Here is a 20935-nt window from a genome sequence, read left to right on the forward strand (position 1 = left end):
AATAATAAAAGTGTAAAATAAATATCAATGACAAAATTATCAAGTGTTGACTAAAAACACCATTAAATTAATAGATTTATAATATTAAATGATAATGACAACATGAACACTATAGAGAGGCTACTAAGCTAAAATTTATAAAATTAAACCCAATGAAATTTAAGACACATTAAGCACCATAGAATTAATTAAACCTAAACTAATCTTAATTAGAATAAGATAGTATTTTTTATAATATTTACAATAATGTTCATTAGTATCTAAGAACCTGTAAAATAATGACCTTTAAAAACTAGTAATCAAAATAACAAAAAAATAAATAAAAAGTATACTTAAAGCAGATGTAGAACTCCTTAAAGTCAGGATGCAAATCTAACTAATAGTAAGCGTGTTCAGACTAATCTCTCAATGAAATTCAACTGGATTTCATACACTCCCATACAGAATCTGTCTATGTTGTCAGTTTTTAAAGGGCGGTAATCCAGGAGTAATAGTAATAGGTGGATTAAAAATGGATTTATTTGGCCTTTGATCCATAATCCTTGGGTAGTTAAATATGCTACAAATATTTCCCTTGAAATTTGGCAAGCACTAGAAAAGAAACCAGTAAAGATTCTAACCAAGCTAAGCCAGAACATTTGGAGACTGACACTATGGCCATGAAATTGCCAGTCTACATTCCATTACCAAAGAAGGAAATTCAACAGAGTATACAAACTATCATACAATATGTATAATTTCGTATGCAGCTGATCAAGTTACTACTCCTACAGTTGTGTCAGGAACACTGAAGTACTTTCAGGTTGAAAGGACTGAACAGTGATATCACCGTTGCCCGGGGACCACCTAGTTTGGGGCTCCTTTCATATCCCCATTACGTTGCTCTCCGAAGTGGTACTCATCTACCTACTCACGAAAGCAGGCAATTTGAACTGCTGTGTCAGCAGGAGCTAGAACATGTGACAGGGACCTCACCCCATCCCAAGGCAGCAACTAGGTCTCAAACACATACCTGCTATTTGTCAGTCCCACGTCCTAACCTCGTGAGCCACTACACTCCCTCAAGTTGACTCTAGAGAAAGCTGAGAAGCACAAGGCATACAGGATAATTGACAAAGCCAAGAGTACCAAAAAGAAGTCGTTTCATGCTCCATTCATTGTAGAAATTCCTTCAGTTATTGTGAATCATGACCAGCTGTGGAATATACTGAGAATAATGGGAATCCCAAAACATCCCATTGTTATCATGAGAAAACACTATATACAGAATATTGTGAAAGATTGGCTCCAAGTTGACAAAGAAATAAGACAAAACTATGTTCCTCTTATATATTCACCCTATATGCTGAATTCATATTAAAGGAAGCTAAATTGGAAGAGGATGACCATGTTTTAGAATTGGAGGAAGAAACATCAATAATCTGTCCTATTGACACTACTCTCTTAACCAAATACAAAAGATCTGCAAAGACTATTAATAAAAGTGATGGAGCACAGTGAGAAAATGGGACAAAAATTAAATATGGGTAGTCCTCGGTTTACAATGGGTTACTTAGCGACATTTTGAAGTGATGATCGACCTCCCCAGAGCTACTTATGACCTGGTTTCAAAATTCCAAGATGATCACATTTTTGCATGTTGGGCATTTGGCAACCAGCCTGCATTTATGATTGTTTGCAGCGGTTTGGGGTGGATTTTTTTTTGCTGGAAACTATTATTTTCTTATTCTGGTGTTGGCCTTCACACACATCAAGTTTTTAACCAAAAAACAAGAATGTCATATTATTATTATTAAAGTTCATTGCATAATCAGCCAGATATTTAGACTGGGTTTGGCATTTTTATCCACCCATCAAGTCCTAAAAATCACAAGGACTTTTTAATTGTTGGTCGCATCCTTCCTCAATGTTAGACCATTTGGAGCTTTATCTTCTCTTTCTATACTTCTGGCTACTTGTCTGTAAGCTTAGAAGAGATCTGGGATCTGTCCTCTTTACAACATCTATATATGTTTCTATCCCACCCTAGCCTTTTAGGTAACTAAATTGGTTTTTTCTGCTGTCCTCCTTATTTTTCCTTCCTTGGAATTATTTGGAGGTTTGTTTTTTGTATCTATCTTCTTTTTGGGAACTCTTAGAGTCCCCCCCCCATTACATCTCCTTTAACGAGACCCTGCTTATAATTGCTCTAGGATTATTAAATTTTATTTCATTATAGTCCAGGCTATACATTTAACTATACACAATCTTACTTTCCCCTGAAATTAAGAACTTCAGAATTGCATGATTTCTTAGTGTTTTTGTATATTCCATTTCCTCAATATAGTTTTTCCTACTGGTCAATATCAAGTAAAGAATATATGGTCCTTTTGTACTTTCCTGCACTCTGTGATGGACAAGGTTGTCAGCAACACAATTCAGGAATTTCTGAAATCTGTTTGTTTCTCAACAGATATTGGGGCAATTAAAGTTTCCTGCCAGTATTACTTGAGTTACTTTTTTTTTTTTTTTTTTTTGCAATCAGTAGTTTACAATCTGCAGTTTGCATCATCTGTATCTTCTCTTTAGTTGAGCAGTGGAGCAAAATCTTGGTGTTAAACACAACTTAATACAAGCCTACTGAATGCACTCCTGGGATCTTTACCTTCCTAAGATTTTACCTGAATTGTGGAACATTTGGGTATAGCTGTTTTCTCAAGTAAAAAAGTTCTACTCAGAGACATTAAGTAAGTTGCCATCACCTGGTTTGAAGAGGGGAGTCCCCCCACCTTTTCATTCCTTGAATCTGGATAGGATCAATGTAGGAGATTTTCCTGTTCCCAAAAGTAAGCTCTCAAATGGTTCTAGTTTTCACCTTTAATTAGGATTTCTAAACTCAAGAAGTTTTGGAATGTGTCGGGCTGGTATAAAGCCAACACTAGAGTAACAGTGAATAAATGACTTTTATTTTAATACTTTCTATTCTTTTTGAACAAATTGTATTAATCAATGTGTTGTAAAAGCTTATGGTGCAGATTAAATATCTAATCGTTATATTAATACTTGCCCCAAAGCAATACTCACCTTGTCAACTATTAATGCTTTTTGTGTGTTAAAACATGTTTAATTGCACTCATTTCTTCACTTGACAGTATTTGAAAGGTGTTGCTTTGATGTACTTAAAAGAGCTTACATGAAGTCCCAAAGGTGCTATTCAAAAGACAACTGGACTTTCTTAGGGTTTTTTTCCCTTGAAAACATTTTGCTTTTCATCCTGAAAAAGCTTTCAATTGAAGCTTCTTCAGTTCTAGAACAATACCTGTATGACTGAGAATGTCCATAGACAGCTTACATGAACCTATTATCCTTCATCATACCCTCATTTAAGCAGGTTAAATAAGGAAGGAATGGGCATTACTTTTCTAGTTCTTTTTATGGAAAGGTATGCTATGCTGATGTTGAATATTTTGTCGCTATTTGATTTCCCCAGGGTGTTGTGTTGTGAAGATTTTCTTTAATACTATCTTTAGTGAACAGTTCCCACTTCTTATTTTCAATGTTTCTGACAGAAGTGTTAATGAAGCATTGAGTCATATATATATTGCATTGCAATATTTATACCAGATTTGCCCCCTCAGTTAAATTTTCCACTAATGTTATTTGAGTTTAGAGAACAGAAGCACTGTATATCTCTTTGTGTGGTTATATGATATTAACCTTGGTGTTCCCCCATGGGACAATACAGTATACTTTTACAATTAATGACCACTGATGCTTTTCTTTGAAAAGATCCCTATTTTTATAGAATGCTATTGGATAATGCTACTGAAAAGACTGAGAGCAATTCTACAGTGGCCTTAAGCTGTCTGTCTTTCATGCTGATATCAGCTAGAAATGAAATTGACTTGGGAAATCACTCTCCAGATGTCGAAGTTTGGCTAGATGTCCTGTCAGGACAGCAGTTACTCCAGACTCCCATTGATAAATTTCCCTCCTTCACCCATTCATGCTGGGAAAGCAAACACCAATCATTGCTATTTGTAAACATACAGTTTCTATCTGCATAAGTGAAAAGCATCCAATAGTCATAGAATCATAGACCTATACAATTAGAATGTCACGTCAAAAGTTATTTAATCCAATATCCAATTCAGTACAGGAATTGCTTGCTCAGGATGGGCATTTCACCAGTCCGTTACAGGGTTTGGGACATACCACTTTTCTTGTTATCATTTGCAGTAGAAGAGATGGATGGTTGTTGAGATGAGCTAGGAGTCAATTGATGATGATATTTTGCATTCATGTCTCCCAAACTATAACTAGGCCATCCTGGCACCAGGGCAAGGAAGATATGCAGCTGAAAATTAGAAAATTACCTATTGTTATTGTCCATTTGCATAATCATGAACTGTTCTGACCATTGTTGAAATTTGTTTATGGAATTTCAGAAGTGCTAAATGTATGTCAGTGACTTTAAAATTTGCACCATTTTTTTTTCTTAAAGGAAACAGTTTAGTTACCAGCACTGCAATCTGATCCTGTTGTTAATTGTTCAGAAGTAAATTGTTTGATCTATAGGGCTTTGCAATAGGAATCAATATGGGTACAGCATGATAGTAGTATCCAGTTGATATCCTTCTGCTGATGAAAGCATTTGCTGGTGGAATAGGAAGAAGAACAATTCACATACCATACCGATCCAAAGATATTTTATTTGGTAGGAGGCAGAATTATTGAAAATCATTCTATTTTGCTGATGAATGACTTCTACGGTATCAGCAAAAGCTTATTAATTTCAAGCTGTCTCTATTTTTAAAGTAAATAATTTTGTTTAGTATTTTTAAATGTCTACTGAGAAAGGAAACAGAAATCTGTACAGGTGGTCCTCGATTTACAACCGTTTGTTTAGTGACTGTTCAAAGTTACAATATTACTGAAAAAGTGACATGACCATTTTTCACACTTACAATCGTTACAGCATCCCTTATGGTTATGTGATCAAAATTCAAATGCTTTGCAACTGACTCATTTTTATGACGGGTGCAGTGTACCAGGGTCATGTGATCACTTTTTGCCATCTTCTGAGAAGCAAAGTCAATGGGGAAGCCAGATTCACTTAACAACTATGTTACTAATTTAACAAAAGCAGTGACTCACTTAACAGCTGTGGCAAGAAAAATGTAAAATGGGGCAAAACTCACTTAACAAATGTCCCACTTAGCAACAGAAATGTTGGGCTCAGTTGTGATCGTAAATTGAGGACTACCTGTATTACATTTAAGACATATAGGATGCTTAACAAGCAATTTGTATTATTGTCCCTATGTTGTGTAAAGTTTGTAGTAGTTAAAGAACAACATGTGTTACCTGTTAAATATACTCTTGAAAAGAACACCCTATCCATTTTTTTGTTTACAGTACAATTATTTGCATGCCACCTACTTACATGCTCAAGGCAGCCTGTAAGCCTAAACGTTTTAAAAGTGCAATACATATTAAAACTCAGTATTAAAACTAAATCTATTACTGTTGCATACTGAAGATCTACCTGAACAACTATAATATATCAACTGGATTACCCTCTAATTATTTGATATTTCACAATATTTTTGTAAATTGTACAATAACTGTATAATAGTAGTAGGAAATATAAATACAGAAAGTGATATATTGATTGTCATGGTAGAGGCTAAGATTGTAAGCTTGCTTTTAAAAATTGTGTTTGGCATTTAAGTAATTAAATGTTGCCTTGCAGAATAATTGCTTTGTGGTTATAGGTACTTTATTTGCTTAATAACTGAGTAATAAGTGAGTGTGATAGTCTCTGAAATTGTTTTTGTAGAGTGAAAGTGAACATGTCCTAATTATATTTTGAACTGATATTGCACTCCTGATCTTGAATATATTTGCTATTTAAATAATCTAGAAGATGTCACTAAATTGTTCTGTGACAAAATATAGGGGCTCAGATTCTTTAATCATAATATTTTCTGGATGGAATGATAGTCAAAGCCCTCCAGAAAGGCATTCCCTGTTATTAAATTTGCATAAACTATTCTTCAGTATATATGTCACTTGAATTCTAATTCTAGGAGTTCTGCTACTCAGTAATCAGTGTCAATGAACAGTAAGATTTCTAAATCAAAGCAGTCACTTAGCAACCAAAGCAGAAATCAATTTCAAGCCACATGCATCATATTTAGGGTCACAAGCTGGAATTTAACTGAATATGAAAAAGTACAAAGAATCCATTGTACTGTATGCTTAATATAAAATCAAGTATTTGTTTGGCATTTTTCTCGAGCACCCACATAATTATGCCTCTTTTAATATCATTTAGGGTATTTGTTAATTTTTTCATAGCTTGAAAAAACAGAGTTAAATTAATTGGACCCACACAAAGAAGTGAATATATTGATAATGTATTGATATTTATTAGTCAAATAAAGATTTTGTTTCCAAATTATAGAGATTATATTTTGTCACGATTCTTAATATACTGGAGGAATATACATATTCCAGATCAGGTTCTACGCAGTAATATACAGTAAGTATATTATGTAGTCAAACATATCCTCTTGAAATTTAGTTTCTATTGTGTCCTCTAGTCTAGTACATTGTATTTTTCTTTGACTTAGCCTCTATCTACTCTCATACTTGAATTTATCTTAAATATTGTACACTTACTAGTTATTTGTAGCTTTGTGCTTCCTGTTTTCAGAATTGTATAGCATGAGATTAGGGATGTGCTCTGCTTTGGAGATGAAAAGTTGTTTTTGAAGGGTGTTCATGCTGTAATAGGCAGAGTATCTCTGGAAAAAAGTAATATCTTTTCCCTGACTCCCAGAAAAATAGGTACTTGAGTTAACAACTTATTAAAGTTGTGTCCATGCCTGCTTCAAAGCATCTTCAGTACCCCATTAGTGCCTCTTTTGAGTTTGATATCCTGGGAAACGGAGCAGCATCTTTTGGGTGTTGCAGATATGTGTTATAGTTATGCTCCCACATGCTTTGAAGCACCTTTTGTAGGCTGAAACCTGGAAGCCATGCAATCTTATTAAAGAATAACAGAATAACAGGATTTGGAAGGGACCTTGGAGGTCTTCAAGTCTGAAGCAGGGGACCCTACCATTTCAGACAAATGGCTGTCCAGTCTCTTCTTAAAAACCTCCAGTGTTGGGCACCCACAACTTCTTCAGGCAAGTTATTCCACTGATTAATTGTTAATTGAACTCAAAGTCACAACTTTATCGTGATATTTTCTTAATGAAGGCTAAATTACAGTTTTGGAAGTTTTAGTTCTCCAAATCAAGTATCAAGTGTTTTTCCAGTGAGACCGGTTTATCAGGGCAACCTGGTCTACCCAAATATGGGGTGGAGCATACTGCTTCTGTTTGAGAGCTAAACAGCTTGAAATAGCTATACTAGTCTCCCTTTATTTCTTTGTTGGTAAATTTAAATTTATCTTACTCAAGGTTCAAGGACATAGAGAAACTGCTGCTCACTAGTTGGGATAAATTCATCTATTCCACAGAGTGCTTCTTGGACTGACAGCTGCAAAGATGTTTTTGTGTACCGGCTGGATTTGTTTCTATCCCATATTCTCAATATGGCATATCTAACATAATGATTTTTGAAATCTGTATTAACCTTGACTTTATTCTATCACAAATATCCATGCCACCCAAATTTAAGGTCATATCCTTGGATGGATAATTTGATCTGAACCCTAGTTCTACTGTATTTTACATTGTTCAGACTCTGTCTTCAGTATAGTGTCTGCTTCTGGAAACCACTTTTGAAGAAAGATTCAGACAAACTGACATAGATGCAAAGATCTGATCATTGTCATCAAGACCAGTGGCCCCCAACCTTTTGGCCACTGGGGACCGTTTCTGTAATGAGAGGTTTTTCCGTGGAGCGGAGGGGACGTGGTTTTGCATGCTGCCTGCATTCTGCAGATGGAGCTTCAGTTATTTGTGCAGCCCGGTTTCTGGCATGCCAAGGCCCAGTGCCGGTCCATTGACCGGGAGTTGGACACCCCAGATCTAGACAGTGGTCAGGAGACTGAAAACTTAAGTCTAAAATGTTGAGCTTTAAGAAAAGATAATTAAGCAAGATGTGAAAAGAGTGTGCCACACAGTGTACTGGTTCTCTGACAGTCCCGACAGCATAATCTGTCATAAAACCAAAATATATTACCAAAAGGATATATTCCAGTTGAATCTTAGGAAAGCTTTTCTTATATTTAGACCATTGTGAGACAGGTTAGTTTTACCCTACTGATGATGTGTTGCTGCGTAGTAATCCTGCTCAGTACAAGAGGAACTGCAGGTTCAGACTTTTGGTGTACGTGCTTGGCTGAGGAGCCAATGGGGCTAAGCTACCATCGGTGGGATTTTGACTGAACGTCTCTAAGTCAGAATCCCCCCTAAACATAACAATACTGCAGTGCTGAGGAGCCTAGGTGGGCCTCGGATAGCCGCACCATCCGGCCCAGTGTGGAGAGCCATCCGTTACGGGAGCGGAGCATGGCCGGAAGGGGGCCTCCTCTCACCCATGGCAAAGCACAAGTTTGTGGGGAACCCGGTGCTAAATCATTTGTAGATGACCTGATTATAGCCTGGCTAAGTGACTAAGACGCTGAGCTTGTCGATCAGAAAGGTTGGCAGTTCGGCAGTTCGAATCCCTAGTATAGGTCTCCTGCATGAGCAGGGGGTTGGACTAGATGACCATCAAGGTCCCTTCCAACTCTGTTACTATTATTATTATATTTGATAGTGGATAATAGTGAACTGTTTTGAGTCTTTATTTATTTATTTGTTTGTTTGTTTGTTTGTTTGTTTGTTTATTTATTTATTGGTTCGATTTATATGCCGCCCTTCTCCAGAGACTCAGGGCGGCTTACAATGCGTTAAGCAATAGCCTTCATACTTTTGTATATACCTGCTTAGTAGGGCTTTGCCCCCCCCCCCAAGCGGTGTTCTTTTTTATACAAAGTCAGCTTATTGCCCCCACAATCCGGTTCCTCATTTTACCTATCTCGGAAGGATGGAAGGCTGTGTCAACCTTGAGCCTGGTGAGATTAGAACTCGCAGTAATTGCAGGCAGCTGGCAGCTAAGTGCTACTTAACAGCACTTTAGTCCGCTGCGCCACCAAGGCTCCTTATAATATTTGTTCACTATACATTTGAGATGTTGAATTCCTCTTCACTAGAATTGTTTAAGTAGAGAATCTTTTGTTGGGGATGCTTTAATTGAATTTTTGAGTGGTGCAGGGGATTTAACCTCTTGACCAAAATGACCTCTTCCAATTCTACAACTTTGTGGAAGATACTTCCATTTTCAGAGAATAGGCAGAAATTATTTTCCCCAGTTGCTTTGAAATACAAAAAAGATTTGTAGTCTCTGTTTAGCTATAATAAATGTTGTGTCATATATTCAGCTTTAGGACATATTGGTAATATTTTAAATGTGAGAGTTTATGGCCATTACATCTTGATTGATGAAAAGGCAGAATATAAATCCCTTAAATATTATTTTCTGTTTGTACACTTCAAATTGTGCTATTAGTATGCATCTTTAAATATCTTACTCATATAATTTCCTCATATAGTTTATCATTTTACTGCAGGCAATTATTATATTATGAACATTTCTAACATATTTGAACAAGATACTGTGTGGGTATGCTGTTGTTGCTTGTGGCTAGGATATAGAATTAATCATTATTAATTCAAAACATTATTTTTCTGTCTGAAATAGAAATGATGTGGGAGTCTTGGAATTAGATATTCTGAGTATAATATTTTTTTTTGTCTCCATAATAGTCTCACTTTATAGCTTTAGGGATCTGACAGCACAGGACACAAATTAAAGGACTTGTAATCAGTGAGAATTATAATAAAGAAGCTCTTTACTTATAATAAGTATCTGTTTTCCTTAGCCGTAGGCCACTAAAAATATATATAATTAAGAATCAATGATCAAAATTAACAGCTGATCAAAGACGTTATACCCCACTATTGTTACTCCAGTTTGAAAGTTAGGTTCTTAATGAATGAAACTCTACAATATAGGTACATAAACTTCTTTGAACAGACATCTAGAATTTTATGAGCATGTTTGTTTGTTTGTTTGTTTGTTTGTTTGTTTATTTATTTATTTATTTATTTATTGGTTCTATTTATATGCCGCCCTTCTCCAGAGACTCAGGGCGGCTTACAATGCGTTAAGCAATAGCCTTCATATTTTTGTATATACTTGCTTAGTAGTGTATATTCTCACAAAATGGCTAGAATGGAAAAGTTTGCTCATAGACAAAGTGGTTACCATGGTGGGTAAGGTCAATCCATTTGGTGTCAGATGCATGTATAACAGCTTATGGACAAATTACATTATAGTCAAAGTTTAGTCCAGTATAGGGATTTGATTCATGCTATAAGAATCAAGCAAACGTAGTAGTTGAAGAGCAATTGAAAGTCAAATTAGTACTACTACAGTGAACATTACTAGTGTGCTTCAGAAACTTAGTGGTAAAACATAGTTAAGGCAACAGCAAGATCAAATGGTACTGGAGATCAGTGGCAGAATTGGTGTTTTAAAATGATGACATCTCAAGATCATAAACGTTATTCAGGTAACTGTTCTCAGGCAGAATTTTTATATATGAAACTCAAAATCCAGCTGATAATAATCAGCCATAAGTTAAGGCCAGGCCAAAGCTACTGGAAAGCAAAAGATAATTTCTACTGTCATGGATTGGGTGGTGGTGGTGGTGGAGAGTGAACTTCTTTGAAATTAGACATTTTTGTATTTGGCTTTTGACTAGGCATTGCCATCATCTGAAAGAGTTTGGTGGTTCTTCATTTGTAGGTTGGGTATAGGACCTACCTACAGAGACAGTGGGAATTGACTCTTCTTAGATAACAAATAATACAATTGAAAGAAGAAAGAAAGAAAACTAAATCAAAGTAAATGTGAACAAGAAAAGAAAAAAACAGGGAGAACATAGAAAAAAGAAAGCATGAAAAAAATTACGTATATAAAGAACAGACTTCTGATATCCTCTCAGCAATTATACATACAGTTCTAATCAAACTGTTTTCTCCAATTTCATCCTAATTCCCTTCTTTCTATAACCTTTCTAATCATCAAAACCCTAAATTATCAAATCATTTTCTTTCTGAAGCAAAAAGTCCTGGGTGGACTGGAGAAATGGAGACCAGAATTTGTTGGAGGCAATTTCATAATTGTCTGACAGTGTCATAGCCTGGCCATAAAACATTAATTGGCTGCTCTGATCTGCTTTGACATTGCATATAAACTGCCTTGCTACCATGTTGGTCATTTTAGCCTGAAATAATTAGGTAGTGAAAATAATTAGAATCTTTTCAAAATAATCATTAGAATCTTATAAATCCTGTTGAACATTTTGATCTGTTTAACATGCAGGCATAGAGACACAATGCATACAGTTGTATGAGAACCACTGAATTGGTGAATAGACTGGATTCACATAAGAGGTTTAAATGCAAATGAATCATCCCTTTTGATTTATATACTGACACTATTTTCCATTTTTAAATTAAAAAAAAACATGACTCTGAACATATAATATCAAAAGAGATAGACGGAGATATACATCAATAGAAAAAGTTTTTCTACATAACTGAGAATATATCTGAATAAATATGACTGAATTTAAGAATTCCAGAAAATTTCAAGCAATATTGTTACATGAAATTCTTTGAAGGTAGATTCAAGTTCACATGAAGTGTTAGTATCAAGGCTGCGAGATGGGCGGCTATAAATTGTTTATATAAATAAATAAAATTGATATCACTGGATAATTATTTTCAAATTATAATAATAAAAATGAAAAGTCAAAATGGAATAGATAGTGCTTTAAAATGAGTAGAGCTCACTGAAGGAGCAAAATATAGCAATGCCGAATATTAAGAAGATCATTAAAACTAAAAGGAATAAGAAAACAATGTTGAAAAATAAGATGACATGACTAATGTCAGAGACTGAGATGAAAATCTGAGTCAATGGGGAGATCCTGGACTAGAGTCAGAGATGACAAGAAAGTGGGGAAAATTTCCTACAAAATAAATTTCAGAGATGCAAGTGTAGAAGATGGAGGAATTTGAAAAGAAATTGCTCAATAACACTATAGTATTCAAAGAATGTGATGGAATATGCAAGAGGTCACCAAATTAACTGAGACTGTTGTATTTGACATTTTCAGAAAATACTTAGTGGGAATTGAACTGAAATAATGCTTGGAGCTGTAGTAATAGAGAATCTGACTCATGTGTTCCAAAAAAGAAAGAGATCCCCCCCCCCAAATACTTGTGCACTCAGCAATTCAATGCTATAGTGTTACATTTGAGATTTTTTTGGGTGTCTTCTATTCAGCTTTCCAAAAAGCCCAAGTGACAGAAGCATCCATGAGGTCCACACTTTTTAGAGCTGGAAATAATGATCAAACTGTGCAGTAATCCTTCTTGCATTTTGCTGTGTTGCTAGTTTTTTTCAATTTGTTCCTTGGGTTGTCATATATAACACGTTGCCAGTTTCTGGCACAATATTTTTCAAAATGTTTTGGAAAGCTTTTTTTTTTTTTTTACTAAACTTTACAAGGTAATTCTTCCCTTCCCTGCAAATTTTAGATCACACACTCTTCATTTATAAGAATCAGAGACTTATTCCATTTTTCTAAAGCATCAACAGTAGCAATTGAGAATTGAGAAAAGAAACATGCTATATTTCACATCTTTTTATCAATCAAGGTATTACCCGTACTTCTAGATTTATATGGATTTAGATCTAGGTATGCTCATGAATAACATAGCATCTGAGGCACTGAGGCACAGTGGTGAAATGTAAAATTTGTTACTACGGTTCTGTGGGCTTGGCTTGGTGGTGGTGGGGTAATATGACTGGGTGGGTGTGGCCAACTTCTTTTTTTTTTAACTTTTAAAAGCATTTTTTCTACAACCTCTTTAAAAGCCTCTGACGATCAGGCAACTCAGCTGGGATCGTCAGAGCCTTTTAAAGCATTTTTTTAACAACCTCTTCAGCCGAAGAGGTTGTAGAAAAAATGCTTTTAAAAGGCTCTGACGATCCCAGCTGAGCTGCCCGATCATCAGAGGCTTTTTTTTTTACTTTTAAAAGCATTTTTTTGGCCGAAAAAGTAAAAAAAAAAAAAAAAGATTCTGATGATCGCGTGGCTCAGCTGGGCATGGGGGGGCCAGGGATTTTTGCTACCGGTTCTCCGAACCACCCGCTGCCATCGCTACTGGATCAGGCGATCCAGTCCGAACCGGGAGCATTTCACCTCTGCATGTATACAGAGGGTCATTGCCTTCTGAGGTTTTTTTTTTAACCAAGATGTCTGGAAAACAATACAATCTTCCAACCAGCCTACTGTCTTTTGCCTTTTGCCCATTAGCTGAATTTTATAAACTTCTCTGTATGTATTATTTTAGTTACAGCATTCAGATGTTTTGTTTTTTGAAAAAAAGCACAGATTTTAGAAGTAGAGGGAGTATAGAATATGTCTCTCTCTGCTGACAACCTATATTTTTAGCAATTTGCATTTTTCTTGGCTCTTTAGTTTGATTTTAATTTTTAATTGTCTTCCTAAAAGAGAAACTATCACTTTACTGGCAGTATGAAAACTTGTGCATATGTTACCTTCCTTTCTTTTTATATATATATATTTCTCTTTTTATAGTTTTTTCTTTGTCAAACACTTAATCAGAGCTAGATCTCAACCATGTTTCTTCCTCTGTGGCTCTTAAAGCACACACTCAAAATTACAGTCCTTGTGTTTCTTTGCATATATTTTTGACAAAAATATATAACTACCGGTAATTGCTACTGCAGATTAGTAAAACTTGATGGAAATAAGAGATCTACAGTAGTTCTCAACTTAAAAACACAGTTGAGGCCAAAATTTCCATTGCTAAGCAAGACAGTTGTTACATGAGTTTTGCCCCATTTTATGTTTTTTCTTGCCATAGTTGTTAAGTGAATCACTGCAGTTGTTAAATTAGTAACACAGTTGTTAAGTGAATCTGGCTTCTCCATTGACTTTGTTTGTCAGAAGGTTGTAAAAGTTGATCACATGGCCCTGGGAAACTACAACTGTTATAGATAATGCCAGTTGCCAGGCATCCAACTTTTGATCATGGGGATACTGCAATAGTTGTAAGTGTGAAAAATGGTCATAAGTCACTTTTTTCAGTACTGTTGTAACTTTGAACAGTTACTAAGCAAATGGTTGTAAGTCAAAGACTACCTGTATCTGGCCTTGCAATGACTTTGGATGCTACATATTATCCAAGTTATAGAACAAATAATTTCCTATTGTAACTTGGTGCTAAGGCAAGCGACATGATATATTAAAGGTTTCAACTGATGTGGACCAATGCGTAATTATTTGTCTTGTCAAAGCTTTAGTGTGTTACAGTGTAGACTTCGGCAGTACTGCTTAGTGCTGGTACCTCTGAATAAATTAGCACTTATTGTGATTTAATGCAGAGGAGGAATTGTACGTGTTTGTGCTCAGAAATCAGAGTTTGTTGCAGCTGCATAGCTGCATCATTTAGATACTAATAATTGCTAGTTAAGATATTGATACTTGAATGTCATTAAGTGTTTTTCCTATCCTGATATTTTAAAGTGAATATTAAAGCTATATTGGTATTTCCTTGCATTTGTAGAACAAGGAAGGTTTTCAAACAGATGCCCATTTTAAACTACAGTTTATGCTGGTGCACTTACCTTCTAGAATGAGCTGCAGCTTCTGGCTTTCTATCTGAATTTGTGTTCAGAGTCCCCACTCTTTGTAACATGAAGGGGTTATGGACCAGTTCTGAAGCTCTGTGGAAGGAAGGAAGGAAGGGAGGGAGGGAGGGAGGGAAAGGAAGGGAAGGAAGGGAAGGAAGATTTTGGATGCTTCCTGCCAGCTTCCTATAAAGAAACTCAGTGGACTTTCCTGCTTCCATTTCTTTTTCGCCCTCCCATAGTCATTCTGTTTCTCTGTTTAGGTAAGGAAATACCTCTGAAATGAACACCCAGTTGGACACAGGTTGTCTACTCTTCTCCAAATAGTATCCTAATTCAAGACAATATGTGAGAACCTCCTCATCCCACGATAGCAGAGGGGGCATATTGCGGAGCAGAGGGGTCAAACTGCAAATCCCATCAGCAAATGAATTTCAACTGGTGGGATCTAGCAGAAGAGCCTTCTCTGCCATGGCTCTTGATCTCTGGAACATTTTACCACCTGAGGTGAGATTGGCTCTCACCCTCTTGGCATTTTGAAATGCCTCAAGATCTGGGTCTGCCAGATGGTTTGGGGACCCAATCGGGGAGCTTCATACTGGAGGTGGTTGACTAACTAAAACATAATCCCCCCCACCCCAGTGTGTCTGGCTCCTTCCTTTCCCATCTGATGTTAATGATTTGTATTTGTTAATTATTTTTGTCTGCTGTGTTCTATGATTGTTGATTTTAATGTTTTTTAATGCTTTAAAGTTTTTATTCTGTTATACCGCCCAGAGTCATTGGATATGAGATGGGCGGCAAAAACATTTCCAAAATAAAATAAATAAAATGCACAAATGTTATTTTATACAGTTTTGTAGTGATTTGAGATAAAACAAAGTTTACAGTTATGCGCTACTCAGATTTTGGGAAAAAGTTAGTGATGTGGGATTGTGGGTGAAGGAAATTCTATCTTCTCTTTCTTCAAGTTGAATGGACAAACATGACTAAAATTCTGATAAAATAGTTAAAATAGTACTCTCATAAAAAAACTGAATAAAATAGATTGCTTGACTCTGCAGTGACTTTTGGAGGCTTACAAATAAAAGAAAAAAAAAGACACCCCGTCAAAGAAGATAACTCACTGGAAGACAGAACCAGAAAGACCAAAGAAATCAAACCATTGAGATCTAACCATCATCTTAATCCTAGGCCTAGAAGAACTGGGTCTTTAGCAGGTTACATAAGATCAAAAGAGTGTCAGCAGTACTGATCTCTAGAGGAAAATTGTTCCACAGTATAGAAGCCATCTCCAAGAAGGCATGCTTTCTAGATCCTATAAGATGATACTACTTAATTAATGGGAATTATCCACTCTAGGTGATCTCCCTAGAAGGGCAGAAATATATAGAGACAGCTAGTGTCTCAAGTAACCAGGCCCCATGCCATGCAGGGGTTTATAGGCAATAATCAGCACTTTGAATTGCAACAGGAAGCAAACTGGCAACCATTGTAGGTATTGAAATAGAGGGTGGACATTGTCAGGCCCTCTTTGGGGTTACATGACCAAACTTTTGATGCTTGGCAACACAGACACATTTATGGCCATTTGCAGCATCATGCAATAACATTTTATGATGGTTTTGCCAAAAATTGAAAACTGCGCCCATAGCAAACCATTGGTTCACTTAACGACCAAAGTGTTTGCTTAACAACCACGACAAAAAGGTCATAAAATTGGATCAGTCACACAACTCACTCATTTTATGCCTGTTATGACATGACTGTAATGGGCAGGCTCCATTTCTGTCATATGTCAAGGATTATCTGTACAGGTAAGATTCAGATGGGTTCTAGCCTGCCATGGAAAATGACAGTTTGATATACATATGCACCTAAAAATGCAAGTTAGCTGTAGCTGATATTTTAGAATAGGATTTCAGGACGACATTTGCATTCTTGGCCTCTTATGGTTAGATTTGTACTCTCTGGATGTGGCGTAGAAATAAGATAAAATGAAGTCAGAGGAAAATAGCGTTACTCATCTTGAATCTAATAATGCATGTATTTTGATCTCATATCTCCTTATTAAATGAAAACTGCTACTGATATTTATGTTACCATCTGTTGAACACAAGATTGGAAATAGTTTATTCTGATTATTTTCCAACTGTACTAAACTTAAGCAAAAAATGGAAAAAGTAGAATAAAGTTGGATCATATGCGTAAGTGCTGTATTATATGTTGTAAGAGCATATTGAATTTTGCATTCATTTACATATTTTCATTTGGTTCTTCATATTTGTCTTATTTTTTAAGAAATATGATTTCTGGGCTGCTGATCATACAGTGATTGTTTCTATGTGTTAATTTCTTTGCTTGATATTATTGATTCTTTTTGTGGCCAGTATTTCATCTCTGCGAAGATCATCGTTTATCATTATAACAAGCTGGTTTTAGCTTGTTATAATGGAAGGAATTTATGGGAATGTGTGGTAATAATGCTTCTATATTAAAATGTATATATGGCCTTGACCAGAAAAGCTTAATTTGAACAGGGCATTGTTCCAATTCTAGCATTCAGTAGCAGCCCCTTCAGTACAGCTGAGCTTTTAAAACTATATTTACATGTTAATTAATTGTAGAATAGTTTGAGTGCATATTGTGTTTTGCTGGTGGCATCTGGTATTTTTTGTTTAGGAAGAGTGGTACTCAAGAGTCTTTTCTCAGAAATACTTGGCAATATGTTGACTTGTATTAACGGTAGAACTATTTCGGCTTCCATTAATCTTATAGTATGATAAATTTTCCCCTTGAGTGTGTTTTCATGAGACTTATGGATAGCTTTTCCTGGCATTTTTTTTGGTAGATAATATATCTTAGTGAACTTCTTCAGCGGAAGGCTGTCATAGTAGTGGAAAGACTAAAATCTACTTAGTCTATGAATATACATACAGATGGTACTTCCAGACTTATGGAGAACATTAGCCTACTGCAGTGATGGCTAACCTTTTCCAGACCGAGTGCCCAAAGTGCGCATGCGCAAATGCACGTGCCCCTCGAACCCCCAAAATGCAATGCATGCACAGCCCTTGCGCCCACTCCTGAGCCCACTTCACGGGGGCACGGCCCACTTCATTTCCCCTGCCCCCACGCATGTGTGTGTGGCCCCTGCACATGCCCCGTTCCCTGTGCATGCACGTGTGCCCCCCTGCACATGCCCCACCCCTGTGCATGCGCAGCAGAGACCCAAAGGCTAGCTGGCTGATGGGAGGCGCGCATGCATGCATGGCAGAGCTGAACTGGGGTGACGGCTTGTGTGCCCACAGAGAGGGCGCTGCGTGCCATCTCTGGCACGCATGCCATAGGTTTACCATCACGGGCCTACTGGATAACGGTTTTGTGAATTCTGGCTTCAGTGCATTATTTGATTGAATTCAAAATATATTATTGTTGCCATTCTGAATTGGCAACAATACAAAAAATAGTGCTACCATGTGTACCATGTGTCTTGAGAATGCATGTTCGGTATTGAAATTAATATGTCATTTTTTGGTAAATGCATAATACGTTTTTTTAAAAACATTTCCAGGTTTGGAATGCCATATTTTAAACTCTCTTTTTGATGACATTCCAGGCCAGGTTCAAGATTTCAAGATGATTTCACGTGCAAATCAATCCCCAACCTGCCATATATTTATTTGATCTAGCTATTGCTAGTGCTTTTATATATAGGCGTGGATAATTCCTATTCTGAATCTATAAGACTGCAGAAGTTGCCGATGTGTTTATGCCACTGAAAGGAATAAGGCTGATATTTTTCTCCTTGTGTTTGTGTGTGGGTGTATTTCCAATGTTTTGAGGGCGGTGATGGGAACAAGACACCTCTGGGAAGGACAAAGCGCACTCTTAAAACAACTTTTCCCCAGCAGCCATTTTAGGCCAATTTTAGGTTTGGAGAAGAGGGTTGAAAGATAAGTGGGAGGATTTGCCTTGCACATATTTCTCACTTCCACTTAAACTCTTAAAAATCTGAACAAAGCAAAAACATTGAGTTGCAATCAGCCTGTAAAATTGTAGGTTTAGGACTATTAGGGATTTCAAATAGTATTTGGTGTCAGAACTCTCTGAGATATTCTACTCCCATATTTACTCTTAATTTTGGTGGGAGAAAAATTCATTCTATTTTGCCACCGACATTCAAATGCACCCTCTTTTTTCACTTATTCTTGTTTTAAATTGTTTTTTGTTCTGGTTCTTCTACTTGTATTGTTTTATTTCACACAATATTTATTTGTTTATATTTCATATTTCTAGACTGCCCATCTCCCATAGAATATAAACTCAAAATATTTGTTCAATAAATCATATTAGTCATATTTTAAAAAGAATGAGATTAAATAATTCAGTGCTGTACTCATGTGGCTTGGTACTATATGATCAGGAGGTGGTGCTAGAGAAATAATTTTAATGTTGATTTTATCTTTTTATTGCAAGAAAAATAGTACTGGTTGTGATCTCTCTTTTTCACACATTGGAAGTGATATACTTTAGTAAAGTTGGATGGTAGCAGCAGGAACAACCAAATCATTACTCTAAAGCAAGAGGCAGTACAAGAATATGAAAAATTTATATAGTAATACAACTCTAATTCCTGTAACCTTTAATTGGGTGAAATTGTACACCTGTAGGAAGAAAAATCTGGTCCAGTTCCAAGCTGGGGGAAAGGCCCTGGAAATAAAATGGAGGTTGATTGGAAAGAAGGACTCTTGTTTATTGATGAGCTGAACCACCAACAGCATGTAGTTCTGGGACATCTGATAAATTGGTTGAATGAGTGGATGGAGCTTTATTGGTTTCTATGACTTTGAAGTTTCAACTGTTCTTGGGATTGTGCAATAAAGGGGCTTTTGTGTCTCTTGCTATTTCAATGGTGGTGGGTTAATCCTATTATGTTTTGAAGGTCATGTTCTGTCCTTCTTAATCCCATCACCTGGACCTGAAGGTGTTTTGTTTATGAATAGATTGGCTCGGATTTCTTAATGGGCAGAAAATCTCCATCTCTGAAGACTTCAGGCATCTGCTGGGGGCTGCTTTCTGCCTTTGTTAAGATTTTTCTCCATTTTTCATTTGGGGAAATATAATATTCTGCCTCTTTTAATATTCCCCAAAATATTTCATTGTTGTAGGAAGAGGGGTTTTCCCACACACCATAGGGCAGTGATCAATGGTGGGTTACTACCGGTTCACCCCGGATTGGGCAAACTGGTAGCAGCGGCAGCGAGAGGCTCCACCCACCACCTGGATGCTTCTGCGCATGCGCAGAAGTGCTGCACCCGCACCCGCTCATGAGCGAACTGGTAGCAATGGGATTTGAAACCCACTACTGGTAGTGATGGTGAACCTTTTAGGCACCGAATGCCCAAAATGCATGTGCGTGCATGCCCAAACTGAAAGGTGTGCATGTGTGCAAACACACGCATGTGCGGACATGTGCAGGCATGCACAAATGTGTGCATGTGCGGACATGCTGACCCGAACACTAGCTGGCTGGCGGGAGGCGGGGCATCCCAACACCGGCGGTGTGGCAGGAGGTAAGATCTTTTTCTTTCGTGAGCTTCTGTTTCGTCATTTGCAGGGAAACAGTAGCTCCCGAAAGAAACGCCACAGAGATATGACCTGGGGCGACGGTGCGCGTGCCAGAAGAGGGCTCTGTGTGCCATAGGTTCGTCATCATGGCCATAAGGTAAAATCTTTTGAACCAAGGTACTTCAAATGGGTTTTGAAATTTGGTAAATTTTATAAATCATTTTATGACATAAAATGATCATAAAACAGTTTATGATAATATAAAATGTCATAAAATATTTCCTGTGTGGATGTTTGACTGGGCTATTTTCAAACAGATACATCTCCGAATGTATTCCAGCTGGTTTGGGGAGGCAGGACAGTAGAAACTCTGTCATTGTTGAAGACATTGACGAATCTAGTAAGGAAATATCTCTGAAACTATGATCCAAAGAGTCATGGGTCGTCTAGTATTCTGATAAAAATAAGCAAATATTCTGCAATAGAATTTAGGTTAAAAGGATCTAGGCAAAATATACTTAATTTCAAGATACATTACAGTAAAGTGGTCTGCAAAAGATACAATGTTCAATAAACATTAAAGCTC

The 20935-nt window shown here is 36.7% G+C and overlaps 1 protein-coding gene across 6 annotated transcripts in view; it reads left to right on the forward strand.

The window, feature by feature from the left end:
* Window positions 1-20935, forward strand: part of PPFIA4 (PPFI scaffold protein A4) — a 105024-nt gene that overhangs the window by 3488 nt on the left and 80601 nt on the right. The gene's annotated exons all lie outside the window — the stretch shown is intronic.

Source organism: Pantherophis guttatus, chromosome 3 (assembly GCF_059756535.1).
Source record: "Pantherophis guttatus breed Tessera chromosome 3, ASM5975653v1, whole genome shotgun sequence".
Lineage (NCBI taxonomy): Eukaryota > Metazoa > Chordata > Lepidosauria > Squamata > Colubridae > Pantherophis > Pantherophis guttatus.